The following is a 15,220-nucleotide window of genomic DNA, read 5'->3' as shown; positions in this document are numbered from 1 at the left end:
AGAAGCAAGAAAGGACCTTCTCTTAGAACATTTAGAGAGAGTTTGACTCCACAGACACCTTGATTTCAGACTTTCAGCCTCCAGAATCGTGCGAGAGAAATTTCCCTTGTCTTAAGCCATCCAGTTTTTGGTACCAGCCTGGGAAACTAATATAGTCACCCTCCACACTCCTGGCCCAGTATGCAGTTCCTCTTCTTAGATATGCCCAATGTCATCCATTTCTTGGGAATTCTCTCAGCAGCGTATTAAGGTTGCCCTTCATCTTGCTTTTTTCAAGTAACGTTGTATATTGAAAGTCATTGCAGATGAGTAGCAAAGAGCTTCTTATTCTTTTCTATGGCTACATGGCCTCCTGCAACAGAAGCCAGTAGGAAAATAGTGTGTTAAAAATATATTTTAGAAAAATCACTCTAGAGCCAGGTGTGGTGGCTCAAGCTTGTAATCCTAGCACTTTGGGAGTCCAAGGCAGGCGGATCACTTGAGGTCATGAATTCGAGACCAGGCTGGCCAACATGGTAAAACCCCATCTCTACTAATAATACAAAAATTAGCCAGGTGTGTTGGGTGCTGGTAATCCCAGCTATTCCAGAAGCTGAAGTAGGAGAATTGCTTGAACCAGCAGAGAGGGGGAGGTTGCAGTGAGCCAAGATCTCGCCACTGCACTCCAGCCTGGGCGACAGAGTCAGACTCCACGTCAAAAACAAACAAATAAAAACAACAACAACAACAACAACAACAAAAAGATCCCTCTGGCCACTGTTAAAAACTGACAGAGCTTTGAAGAAAAGCAGGTGAGAGATGATGAGGGCCTGGTTATGGGGATAAAGAGGAGGGAGAGGAGTCTAGAATTAACAAAACTTTGGGGGAAGTACAGGTTAACATTCACCTTTGGAGGTCGTGGGTATGCAGGTAGTGCATTAGTTTTGTAGGGCTACCGTAACAATATACTACAAACTGGGGAGCTTAAAAGAACACGAATTTATTCTCTCACAGTCTGAAGGCTAAAAGTCCAAAATCGAGGTGTGTCAGGCATGCTCTCTCTGAAGGCTCTAGGGATGATCCTTCCTTGACCTTCTAGCTTCTGGTGATGCTGGTAATCCTGATGCTCCTCCTCTTTCAGGGGCATAACTCCAATCTCTACCTTCCTTGTCACTCTGAGTTCTCCCTGTATATCTGTCCCTGCATGTCTTCTCTCTTCTCTATTAGGACATCACCCTACTCTAATATGACCTCATCTTAACTAGTTATATCAATGATGACTCTGTTTCCAAATAGGGTCACAATTTGAGGACCAAGAAGGACATGAATTTAGGGGTGATACTATTCAACTCAGTATAGGTGGCAACCATCACACGGCAAAAGAGATCTCAGAAGTAGAGTGTGCACAGTGAGAAAAGGTACAGACATAGGACCCTGGAAAACGCCTCCAGGCGAAGGGTGCATGGAGGATGTGGAGCCCACACAGAGGCCTGAGAAACGTTGATCTGACACTCAGAGAGGCAGGAGGAAAAGCAGGAGAGAGTGGCAACCAAAGGTATCACAGAATATGAGTAGGTGACTTTATTGTAGTTGCTGTGGAGTGATAGGCAGAAGGCAGGTTACAGTGAGTTGAGGAACAAATAGAAGACATGGAAGACAAAGAGGCGAAGACCGTGTGAACTACTCTTTCCAAAAGTTTGTTAAAGGGTTTGTGGGATTCGCTTGGTGGTCTGAGTGGAAGCACCCAGCAGAGAACAAGTGGTTAAAGATAGAGAAGAAAGAAGATTTAATTCATGGAATGAAATTCTGAAGGAAACACAAAGGAATAAGATTCCAGGTCAGGGCTGGGCACAGTGGCTCACCCCTGTAATCCCACCACTTTGGGAAGCTGAGGCGGGCAGATCATAAGGTCAAGAGATGAAGACCATCCTGGCCAACATGGTGAAACCCTGTCTCTACTAAAACTACAAAAATTAGCTGGGCGTGGTGGCAGGCGCCTGTAGTCCCAGCTACTTGGGAGGCTGAGACAGGAGGACTGCTTGAACCAGGAAGGCAGAGGTTGCAGTGAGCCGAGATCACACTACTGCACTCCAGCCTGGCGACAGAGCAAGACTCGGTCTAAAAAAAAAAAAAAAAAAAAAATCCAGGTCAGGTGCAGTGGCTCATGCCTGTAATCCCAGAACACTGGGAGGCTGAGGCAGGCGGACTGCTTGAGCTCAGAAGTTCAAGACCAGCCTGGGAAACATGGCAAAACCCCTCTTTACAAAAAATACAAAAATTAGCTGAGCGTAGTGGCATGTGCCTGTGGTCCTAGCTACTTGGAAGACTGAGGCAGGAGGATGGCTTGAGCTGGAGAGGCAGAGGTTGCTGTGGGCTGTGATGCACCACTGTACTCCACCCTGGGTAACAGAGTTAGACCTTGTCTCAAAAAAAAAAAAAGGAAAAGAAAAGAAAGAAAAAGGAATAAGATTCCAAATACAGGTGGAAGAATTAGAATTGTACAGAGAAGACAGCATCTCTTCCCTGGAAACAAGAGAGGAGGATGAATGATACAGATAAGCATAGGGTGAGTGGGTGGTAGAAGGCAGGAAGCTCTGATAGTCCCTGCTTTTTGGCCTCTGCTTTCTCTGTGAAGCGGAAGATAAGGTGAGTCCTCTACAGGAACAGGTTGGGGTGGGAGTCAGAAGAGCGCTGCAGCTATATAATCCCAGCACTTTGGGAGGCTGCGGCGGGTGGATCACCTGAGGTTGGGAGTTTGAGACCAGCCTGACCAACATGGAGAATTCCCGTCGCTACTAAAAATACAACATTAGCCGGGTGTGGTGGCACATGCCTGTAGTCCCAGCTACTCAGGAGGCTGAGGCAGGAGAATTGCTTGAACCCAGGAGGCGGAGGTTGCGGTGAGGCGGAGATCGCGCCATTGCACTCCAGCCTGGGCAAAAAGAGTGAAACTCCGTCTCAAAACAAAACAAAAAAAAATTGAGAGAGGTAAAGATTTGGAGGAAAGGACATGAGGATGGGCACTGAATATCGTTTCCACATTAATACCAAAGACTTTCTAGTTCCAAACGTATATGTGTTGTTGATATCCTGTAAGTTGTGTTGATGGTTTTCTTTTAATAAAACTTTTCCTGTAATAAGGTGCTAAAGGTGCTTGCAAATGAGGATTTCAGGGCAGTCCAGTAGGGTGTGTTTTTCCATGTTTCTTGCTGGGAGGTCAAGTCAGGTGAAACGTGTTTCCTCTTCTTCCCCGCCCCTCTCCAGCCGCTGTACCGTAGAGCCACCTGGACTCTTAATGCCTTCAGTATCTCAGACACAAGGCTTACATGTGACCCAGGCAGAAAAGGCAAGAGAAAGTGCACTTGGCCAGACCCTTCAGGCAGCAGATGGAACTTCTAATCCTGAGCTACCAGTTTGACTTATATTTTTTACAAAGTTCCCTTAATTCTATACTTTATATGTAAAAACGTTTTGGCCAGGTGTGGTGGCTCACGCCTGTAATCCCAGCACTTTGAGAGGCCGTGGAGGGTGGATTGCCTGAGGTTAGGAGTTTGAGACCAGTCTGGTCAACATGGTGAAACCCCATCTCTACTAAAAATATAAAAAAATTAGCTGAGTGGGGTGGCATGTGCCTGTAATCCCAGCTACTCAGGAGGCTGAGGCAGAGGAATTGCTTGAACCAGGGAGGTGGAGGTTGCAGTGAGCCGAGATCACACCACTGCACTCATTATTTTATTTGAATTTCACCACAAGTTTGTTAATTCCTTGTATTCTCCTCATTTAAAAGCTGAAAAAGCCCAGGCGCTTTGGCTTACACCTGTAATCCCAGCACTTTGGGAGGCCAAGGCAGGAGGATCACTTGAGCCTGGGAGTTTGAGACCAGCCTGGGCAACAGAGCAAGACTCCATCTCTACAAAAAATTTAAAAATTGGCCGGGCATGGTGGCATGTACCTTTAGCCCCAGCTACTCAGGAGGCTGAAGTAGAAGGATCGCTTGAGCCCAGGAGGTGGAGGCTGCAGTGAGCTGTGATTACACCACTGCACTCCAGCCTGGGCACTCTTTCTTTAAATAGCCAGGTTGTTGAATGACAGCTGAGTGATCATAGGTGAAATAAAATGGAGTCCCAGCTTTGATCCTTTGTCTTTAGTCACTGTCATCTCCTCTTCCTCCTCTCTTTTTCGTGGAACTGATATTAACTGAGGGACTGTGACATGCTAAGGCCCTGTGCTAAGCTGGAGATCCGGTGGGGCGCCGCAGGCACAGTCCAGCCTGCCTCATGGCGCCCCGGAAGCTGGCAGGCAGGCAGGCAGGAAGCTAGCAATTAGAGCACCGTGTGCTCAGGGGTGCAATGGGGTGAGCGCAGGGGGCCGAGGGGGCACCAGGCAGCGCAGCCAACCCAAACCTGGACAGGCAGAAAAGGCTTCTGTGAGAAGTGTTGTCTGCATTGAAGGCTCAACGATGAGGAGTGTCAGCTGGGGGAAGAGCTTTGCAGAGCCTCAGACACCCCACAAGCCCAGATCTGCAGGGGCAGGGTTTTAGCCAGCCTCTGCCTCAGGCAGCTCCTCTCCCCGGCACTGGCCTCACAAGCCATCTCTTAGGGGAGGATGCAAACCAGGAGAACCAGAGGCCCAGATCTGCAGTACCTGGGTGGTTGGTTATTTAATGCTCATCTCTACCTGCCCAGTAGGGACAAGAGGGTTGGAGAGCATGTGCCTTGTTCACAGCTGCATCCCCAGTGCCTAGAACAGTGCCTGGCCGAAACAGCATTCCAGTTATTTAGAGGGTGGAGGAAACAGGTGGATGCGTGGTCCTTTTAACACTAACCATTTCTACTTGTGGGCAGGGAGACCAGGGAGGAGCCTGGGGTGAGGGAAGCTCCCACACCTAGGAGATTTTCGAAGTCGGAAACATACTCTAAAGATGCTCATGGCCTCTCCTCTGCCTTTCTTCACCAGCTCTCATGTTGTACTTGGTGAATATGCCACTCTCTTCCTAATAAGAGAGATCTAGGTTTAATTAAACCCAAGTAATAGAAAACAAGGGCATCTGGGCACATTCGGCTCACACAACAGGATTCCCTACTTAGCCTGTCCACTAAAGGGAGTTTCTACTGTCAAAGTTATTATTGCCCTCCGTGTGAAAGAAGAAATGTGTACAAAGCACTATGAGTCAATAATTGTTGATTGACAACGATCGGCATGTAATATTGGTGCCCCAAAATAAATTTTAAAAACAGATTTCTTTAGTCTTCGAAAAATGCCACATGAAGAGCATCTTCATTCTCGGTGTTACTCTCCCCATCATGCCGGCTCCCCCTGTATTCCTGTTGATTGGAGGGATTATTCTTAACAGAAATAAATTGATTTATTCCTGTTGATTACAGGGATTCCTGTAATCCCTGATGTATTCCTGTTGATTTTGTCCCAAGTTCAGTGCCAAAATTGCTCTGGTTGGGAGAAAACTTGAAAATGGCCATTGTCCAAACCTAAAGCTGTTCCCAGCTGGTCCTAAGGCTACAGATGTTTCTCTACACAGCCCAAATCACAGAAACAGGGAATTGGCCTACACACGGTGCTTCAGAGGCTCCCCTGAAGCCGACCCAAGGGGAGTCTACTCTACATGCTTGGGACCCAGATAGAGATGTAGCTCTTGGACCATCGCATCTAGTGGCAGTAATATTTATTGAGCACTTACTATGTGCTGGGCACAGTTACTCATTTAATACTCACATGATCCCCAAGGAAGAAGTTACCATCATCATCCCCATCTTATAGATGCAAAAACTGAAGCCCAGAAAGATTAAGTCACTTGTGTGAAATATGGCAGGGCCCAGACTTGCTGCCAGGCAGGCAGGCAGGCATCAGAGGTGGCATGCTTAGCTGCAAGGCTATGTTGCTTTTGTCCAACTCTTGCCTTTTTTGCTGTTGTAGCCATTTTTGTTTTGCCAACATACAAAAAGAGTTTAATAAGTGAAAGGTATCTAAAGTCATTCAGTCTCTTCTTTCCCTCTAGAAGCCAAAGCTGGAGAGATTCCAATCACAGCAGCACTGAGCATAGACATTCTCCTTTTAAATGCAAACAGCTTTGAGAAGAGTAACTCAGGCCCGAAAAGAGAGCTCCCAGGGGCCCAGGACCTTCTTTGTCTGCATGCCCAGGACTAAGCAGGGCATCAGGTAGTGCGTGCTCAGTAAGTATTTCTTGAATTAACCTTGGGGAGTATTTAATGGTTTCATGTACCTTGCTTTATGAGAACAAACTTTGAGTGATTGCTTTAGCCTCCTAGTCTGTTAGGCCCTAAATATAGCAGAGAATGTAATCTAGTTCCTGTCTTAAAGGAGCTTCCGGCCTACTAGGAGAAGAAAGAGACTAGTAAGCAGACAATTACAGAAAAATAAAGCCACAGTGGGTGTGTATAGCACTGCCCTATGGGAACACGCCACAGGGACAGCCTAACCCCATCTGGGCGTGTGCATGGGAGGATTAAAGGACTTTCCAGTAGTGCGAGGAGGCTGGAATCTATGGTGGTCCCAGGAGGAGTGGCCCCAGGAGGAGTGCTTTCAGAGGAGGCTGGGGAGGGAAGGAGGCCAGATCACAGAGGGTTTGTACACAGACAGGGTCTGAGTGGGCCAGGCCATGCCCTACATTTTGGCATAGCTATAAATAGTCTCCCATTACTCACTAAAGCATCCCAATCAATTATGCAGACATCTTATTTATATTTATGTAATATGTACTCTCTCTATATATATATACACTATAGACTAAGGACTTGAACTTCATCCAACCACTTGCATTGCAAATGTAGAGAAATGTTAAGATGATAAGATATACCAGGCATGGTGGCTCACACCTGTAATCCCAGCACTTTGGGAGGCCGAGGTGGGCGGATCACGAGGTCAGGAGATCGAGACCATCCTGGCTAACATGGTGAAACCCCATCTCTACTAAAAATACAAAAAATTAGCTGGGCGTGGTGGCGGGTGCCTGTAGTCCCAGCTACTCGGGAGGCTGAGGCAGGAGAATGGTGTGAACCCGGGAGGCGGAGCTTGCAGTGAGCTGAGATCATGCCATGGCACTCAAGCCTAGCCGAGATCGTACCACTGCACTCCAGCCTGGATGACAGAGCGAGACTCCATCTCAAAAGAAAAAAAAAGATAAGATCAATAGAATGTAGATTTGACCTGGAAGAAGAGGAGTAGTCAGAGTCCAGTTGTGCACATATGTAACTGCCCACACCCTGCTTCAGGGGTTCTGTGTCAGAATCCCTCGGGGTTTTCATAAAATGGAGAGTCACCCTAACTCAATCAGGCTCTCTAGAGGAGAAGCTGGGGAAACTGTAGGGTTAACAAGCCACCCAGGTCATTTTCATGCGCTCCAAAGTGTAGAAATCACAGACTGAAACATCACCAAGCAAACAGGTGCCTGAATGAGGTAGGAGGAGGGGGCATAGGAGCTCTGCTCTAACGCTGTGTCTGCTGAGGGACAGGTCTTCAGTCCCCACAGAGTCTACTCGGGGTATCCAGGGGCAGAGGAGGACATCAGCTCCTGGGATTGGGGAGAGAAAATAAGGTAAGAGCCATAACTAACCACCAGGCCAGGCAAGGTGGCTCAAGCCTGTAATCCCAGCACTTCGGGAGGGCGAGGTGGGTGGATTTCTTGAGGCCAGGAGTTCAAGACCAACCGGGCAAACATGGTGAAACCCTGTCTCTACGAAAAATGCAAAAATTAGCTGGGCATGATGGTGTGTGCCTGTAGTCCCAGCTACTCAGGAGGCTGAGGCAGGAGAATCCCTTGAACCCAGGAGGTGGAGGTTGCAGCAAGCCGTGATTGTGCCACTGCACTCCAGCCTGGGCAACAGAGTAAGACACTGTCTCCCCTCCAAAAAAACAAAACAAAAAACCACACACACAAAAAAACTAATCACCACCTTCATAAAAGCATCCAGGGCTGCCCTCATATTCAAGGCTTGTGCAGAGACAGAGAAAGAACAGGCAGTAGAGGAAAGGACAGCAGGAAGAAGGAGCCAGCAAAGCCAGTACTCTGCTGGGAACAGAGGGCATTAGGCTGTGGGGCAGGAAGTTAAAATCCAGGAGTGTCCTACCCGTGCAGGATGTCCCATCACATTCTTTTCATAAAGGACCCCCTGCATCCTGTGCAGGCTGTGAATTGACCTCAGCCTCTGCCTGCCCTCCACCCCCAGCAAGCTTGCAACAAAACTGCAAACAGAATTCATGTCTCCTGATTCCTAAAGCTTCATTCTGAAAAAAGAAGGAAATACAGAGAAAGATAAAGAGAAAGAAAGAGAGAGAGGCTGGATGTGGTGGCTCATGTCTGTAATCCCAGCACTTTGGGAGGCTGAGGTGGGCAGATTGCTTGAGCCAGGTGGGTCCAGCCTGCAGTGAGCCATGATCATGCCACCGTACTCCAGTCTGGGTGACAGGGTAAGATCCTGTCTCAAAGAAAAGAAAAGAAAAGGAAAAGGAAAAGGAAAGAAAAGAAAAGAAAGAAAGAAAGAAAGAAAGAAAGAAAGAAAGAAAGAAAGAAAGAAAGAAGAGAGAGAGAGAGAGAGAAAGAAAGAAAGAAAGAAGGAAGGAAGGAAGGAAGGAGAAAGAAAGAGAAAGAAAGAAAGAAAACAGAGAAAGAGAGGGAAAAAGAGAAAGAGAGAAGAGAGTGGAAAAGATAGAAAGAAAATGAAGGAAGGAAAAGAAAAAGGAAGAAAGAAAGAAAAGAGAGGACCAAACGTAGAACCGTTGTCAGTTTGGGCAGGAAAGGGAAGGCCAGCTGAGTCACCATCATCAAGCAAGGACACTTGGAACACCTCCTTGGCATCAGGGTTTTCAGGAAAGGGCCAGTTTTCTAACCTACCAGCGAGCACAGGGAAGATATCTATTGGCAGGTAGCTTTCACGTACACTATGCTTGGTCACCATGTTCAAACTATCAGCTAAACCTGTCAATATTTTCCTTCTCCTCAGCTCTCCCTCTCCTCTTTGGCCTCCTATCCTTATTGATTGCCACCCTTCTCAAGACCCTCTGTAACATTTCTGCATTCCTTCTAAACACAGAGCCCAAACAATGACAAGGATCTAATCAACAACAAACACCCTGTTCTTGTTTGCCAGACTTTTATTATTGTTTGAAGACACAGTTAACTTGCATTCAGTTTACAGCTCACTGTTGCTTGTGTTCACTCCAGAGAAGTCTGTCTTTCTCAGCAACGTAAAAACTGAAAACATTCTTCCTTAATTTGTATCTGGGTAGTTTTGCTCTTAACTCAGTTGAACTGCTTTCGGTCAAATGGTATCCCAAAATTTCCTAAAGTATGTTTCTCAGAGCAAGAGTATTATAATATGTTCCTGGCTCAGGGATCAAATTAGGTGGGAAGGAGGTGGTAATCCAGACATCTCTTGGAGATTTACAATGACGGTAGCATGTAGAAGGCTCTGAGAAGTCCTGCATTTGTCTAATTAAGTATTGCCCAGCTTACTAGTCTATTCCTGACGCTGCAACCTTTAGCATCTCTTTCTGACTTCCCAGGAACAAGGGTTTTCCTGGTGCTGGGCCAACATGTCTCCCTAAATCCTCCACGTGGCAAAATGATATTCCTTACTATGTCGCTGATGACAATTTTCAAGATTTTTTCTTTACCCAAATGAAATAAATGTCTTTGATTGCTTTGTATTAGTATTACAACTACTTTTCATTATATATTATATATTATTATATATTGTATCATATAATTTATTATTATATATTATATATTAATAACAGGCAACACAGAGCAGCAAAAGAATGTGAAACATCTACTCCGTCAACGAAAACCACTGTCAACATTTCTTTCTAGATTTTTCTAGGTATAATGTGTAATAAATGTGCTTACGTATTTTTTATGAGCTCATACCGTAATGTGTTTTTTTAACTTATCAGTGATTTGAAGCTCACCACAATGTATTTTTATACAAGTAAATTAGTAACATCTTTCCACATCAAGAGTTCCATTTCTGTAATGTTATTTTAACAGCTACATAGGATTCTTTTGTATGACTGCAGCATAATTAATTAATTGATCCACTATGGTGGGACATGTGGATTGTTTTCAGCTTTCCTTTATTCCAAGCAGAACTGTGATGAACATTTTTAGAGTTACAGCCTTGCATGTTTTCTGAGTTATTTCCTCAGGATAGATTCCCAGAAGTAGAATTACAATGTTCCTTTTGATACAGTGCTGAGATCATAGGTAAGCACTGAGTGTGTGCAGGTCCCAGTGGTGGGTTAGGAACAGGCAGTATCCTCTGTTCCCTTCTCACAGGGACGGCACATTTCACCTGCCCCACAGTGCTTCTACTAGTCTCCTTGACGAATTACCACAAACATTGTGCCTTCAAATAACAGAAATTTATCTCTCAGTTCTGGAGGCCAGAAGTTTGAAATCAGACCGGGCATGGTGGTTCATGCCTGTAATCCCAGCACTTTGGGTGGCCAAGGCCAGTGGAGAGCCTGAGGTCAGGAGTTTGAGACCAGCCTGGCCAACATGGTAAAACCCCATCTCTACTAAAAATACAAAAAATTAGCTGGGCATGGTGGCTGGCGCCTGTAATTCCAGCTATTCAAGAGGCTGAGGTGGATTAGAGACTTAAATGTTAGACCTAAAACCATAAAAACCCTAGAAGAAAACCTAGGTAATACCATTCAGGACATAGGCATCGGCAAGGACTTCATGTCTAAAACACCAAAAGCAACGGCAGCAAAAGCCAAAATTGACCAATGGGATCTAATTAAACTAAAGAGCTTCTGCACAGCAAAAGAAACTACCATCAAAGTGAACAGGCAACCTACAGAATGGGAGAAAATGTTTGCAATCTACTCATCTGACAAAGGGCTAATATCGAGAACCTATAAAGAACTCAATCAAATTTACAAGAAAAAAAAAACAACCCCATCAAAAAGTGGGCAAAGGATATGAACAGAACTTCTCAAAAGAAGACATTCGTACAGCAAACAGACACATGAAAAAATGCTCATCATCACTCGCCATCAGAGAAATGCAAATCAAAACCACGATGAGATACCATCTCACACCAGTTAGAATGGCGATCATTAAAAAAATCAGGAAACAACAGGTGCTGGAGAGGATGTGGAGAAATAGGAACACTTCTACACTGTTGGTGGGACTGTAAACTAGTTCAACCATTGTGGAAAAGAGTGTGGCAATTCCTCAAGGATCTAGAACTAGAAATGCCATTCAACCCAGCCATCCCATTACTGGGTATATACCCAAAGGATTATAAATCATGCTGCTATAAAGACACATGCACACAGAAGTTTATTGCAGCACTACTCACAATAGCAAAGACTTGGAATCAACCCAGATGTCCATCAGTGACAGACTGGATTAAGAAAATGTGGCACATATACATCATGGAATACTATGCAGCCATAAAAAAGGATGAGTTCATGTCCTTTGTAGGGACATGGATGCAGCTGGAAACCATCATTCTCAGCAAACTATCGCAAGAACAGAAAACCCCAAATACCGCATGTTCTCACTCATAGGTGGGAATTGAACAATGAGATCACTTGTACACAGGAAGGGGAACATCACACATCAGGTCCTATTGTGTGTTGCGGGGGAGGGATAGCATTAGGAGATATACCTAATGTAAATGACGAGTTAATGGGTGCAGCACACCAACATGGCACATGTATACATATGTAACAAACCTGCACGTTGTGCACATGTACCCTAGAACTTAAAGTATAATTAAAAAATAATAATAAAAAAATAACTTCTAAACAGGTCTACTTAAGAAAAAGAAATACTCAATATATGCAGAGCTCAGATATTTTTGATGGGCTTGTGAAAGGTCAGTCTTTTCTGATATAGTTTGTGACAGGCATTGTACTAGATATTTTATGTTTCTATTCTGGCTTGTATCAAACTTCTTTGCCAAAGATATTCATTAAAATCTACAAATGACAAAAAAAAAAAAAAAAAAAAAAAAAAAAAAAGGCTGAAGCAGGAGAATTGTTTGAGCCCAGGAGGCGGAGGTTGCAGTGAGCTGAGATTGGGTCACTGCACTCCAGCCTGGGCAACAGAGCGAGACTCCATCTCAAAAAAAAAAAGAAAATTAGAAATCAAAGGATTGGCAGGGCCACACTCCCTCTGAAGGCTCCACGGGAGGATCCTGCTTCGTCTCCTCCAGCTTCTGGTGGCTCCAGGCATTCCTTGGCTTGTGGCTGCATCACTCCAATCTCTGCCTCTGTCTTCACAAGACTTTCTCCTCTTCTCTCTGGGTCTGTGTTTTCTTCTCTTCTCTCTCTTATAAGGACTCTTGTCATTGGATTTATGGCCCACCACATAACTCAGGATGATCTCAGCTCAAGATCTTTAACTTAACTACATCTGCAAAGATCCCTTTTCCAAAGAACATCACCTTAAAGGCTCCAGGGATTAAGGCAAGGCATGTCTTTGCGGGGGGCACCATGCAACCCATTGCAATGTGTTTCACGCTAGAAAGAGTGGTCTTCAAATTGATACACACATACATACATACGTGAGCAGGGGACATTCTTACCAAGTACAATATTATGTGACACCCCAATATATAAAGTGGATAAGTGGAGCTGTTTGGCTGAGGCGGAGTGCAGGGAGAGCAACATCACTCAATCAAGGGCACACTGGATTGTAGGGGACGCAAGGACTCCAAGTCCTCGATGTCTTTCGAAGGAGGTCAGAGGGAGGGCCACATTGTACTTGCTGTCCTTGGGAGAACACCCCATACCCTTCCTCTCTGGCTCTGTGCCTTGGCCCACACAGGCCCTGTTTGTTTGCCACCACGGGGAGAATCAGGCACCCAGAGAAGTTCTACACATGATAAGAAGGACTTGGGCGAGAATCACACAGAGGTCCTGACTTACAGTTTTTTTGAAAAGTAAATCATTCGCATATCTCAGCAAAAGTCCTCAAAGGACATTCCTGAGTTTCAGTAGGAGGAAAAGTGAGTTGCTTTCTGAGCCCTCTCAGTGCCTTTCTGGACTGGTGAATGTTACAATATGCTGTGTTGCTACAACTTTATCTACAAACTGGGCCTGAGTGACCGACACAGACTGTTCCTGCACTCACAAATGACTGTGTATTCCAGAAATTCATTTGTAGGTGAGTTGTTTGCATCTCAGAAAGCCTTTTCCCTCTGTGGGGGGCTAGAGATCTCAACGCTTATTGATTCTTACAGACAACAAGACAGAGCTCTTCTAGCTTGCTGGCCTCCACCGTGGGCCTGGCAGAGCCCCCAGACTCGGAGCCCTGAGCAACACTGGACTTGAAAGCAGGGCTAGAAGGGAAAGGCAAAATGGACAGAGGGTCTCCCAGGCACTCAGCAGTCATGAGCATTGCTGAGGCGGCACCAAGGACAAGAGGGTTGAGGGGCAAGACGGTCACCATGGGGGTGGCTGCAGATGGTCAGAGCAATCTGTATGTCAGGTAACTTGGTTGGGCAGGCCTACCTGTATTGTTGCTATCTGGCTGATAAGGATTCAGAGGCTGTGAAAGGGAAAGGGTTTTGCTGTAATCATTTCCTAGGGCTGCTAGGAAAACCAAGTACCACCAACTGAGCGGCTTAAAGCAACAGCCATGTATTCTCTTGCATTTCTGGAGGCTGCAAGTCTGAGATCAAGGTGTCAGCAGAGCTGTGCGCTCTCTCCCGCCTTCTGGTTGTTGCCAGCAATCCTTGGCGTTCCTGGCCTGCAGCTGCATGACAACTTTCCCTCCCCCCGGTGCTCCATGGCCACCTCCCCTTCTGCACGCCTGTGTCTCCACTTGGCCTTCTCCCTGTCCGCGTGTCTCTTCTCATAAGGACACCAGTCTTACTGGATCCTCATGATCCCATCGTAATGTGATCACGTCTGCAAAGCGCCTATTTTCAAATAAAGTTACATTTACAGGTACTAGGGGTTAGGACTTCAACCTATCCTTTTTGGGGAAAACAATTTAACCCATAACAGAGGCATATAATCTGTCACCCCGCCTAAAATAAAAATGCGATCTATAATGGCCATGATGTGTAGCCACAGAGCCTCTGCTAAATACTGCCAGCGACAGACGGGAACCATTCCAATTTTAGATAGCCCCAATCGCGAGCGGTAGAAAAAATTCCTTTTTTTTTTTAAAGATCAGATTTATTTGGAGAAAATAAAAAATCCACAACCCAAAGGATGGGATTTTATATCAAGACATCTCCCAGGTAACAAGTCTACAGATTACAAATCATTTTCATAGAAGATATTTTTGTACAAATTTTACATGTATTCAGGAGCGGGACATTAATCAATCCCCGTTTCTATTTTAACAGGGGGAACAAGGTAGGGGAGAGGGAAAAACAGTTTTGGATATAACTATTTGGAAGGAGAGTAGACATGAAGAGGGCAAATCCTAGCTTTTCATTATCTACAATCAATGGTTTTTTTGTTTAAAAAAACAAAAACAAAAACAAAAAACCTTTCAATCTTCAACACTCTTTAAAAGCCCACTTCTTAGCTACTGGCCAATCCACACCAATTATTTAAACTCACTCGGTACACACGTTTGTCCACTGGGTAAATTATATTCACTATGCCCACCGCTGCAGCACGCATAAACCAACACCCCTGCATGGCTGAACAGGGCCTAATCTAGGACTGATGGGAGACCAAGATCTTGCAAACCAAAATCAAGGTGTGGTTTGGCCGGGCGCGGTGGCTCAAGCCTATAATCCCAGCACTTTGGGAGGCCGAGACGGGCGGATCACGAGGTCAGGAGATCGAGACCATCCTGGCTAACACAATGAAACCCCGTCTCCACTAAAAATACAAAAAAATTAGCCGGGCGTGGTGGCGGCGCCTGTAGTCCCAGCTACTCGGGAGGCTGAGGCAGGAGAATGGCGGGAACCCGGGAGGCGGAGCTTGCAGTGAGCCGAGATCGCGCCACTGCACTCCAGCCTGGGCGACAGAGCGAGACTCCGCCTCAAAAAAAAAAAAAAAAAAAAAAAATCAAGGTGTGGTTTCTCTGCTAACACTGTCTACCAAGCTGATCCTTACAAAAATGCACATACAAGCAGGCAAGTTTAGCTACTGTGTTGCAAGAGAAACCAGGACCTTGTCAAATAGTTCTCTCCATTACCATTTGTTCTCTCAAGGGAAGCTTTAAAAAAAAAAATAAAACAACACATTGGTCTGGTCACCTCATAAATCCAACAAGCATTGGTGT

The sequence above is a fragment of the Macaca thibetana genome, chromosome 4 (genome assembly GCF_024542745.1).
Source record: "Macaca thibetana thibetana isolate TM-01 chromosome 4, ASM2454274v1, whole genome shotgun sequence".
Taxonomy (NCBI): domain Eukaryota; kingdom Metazoa; phylum Chordata; class Mammalia; order Primates; family Cercopithecidae; genus Macaca; species Macaca thibetana.
Note: the sequence above shows the minus strand (reverse complement) of the source record.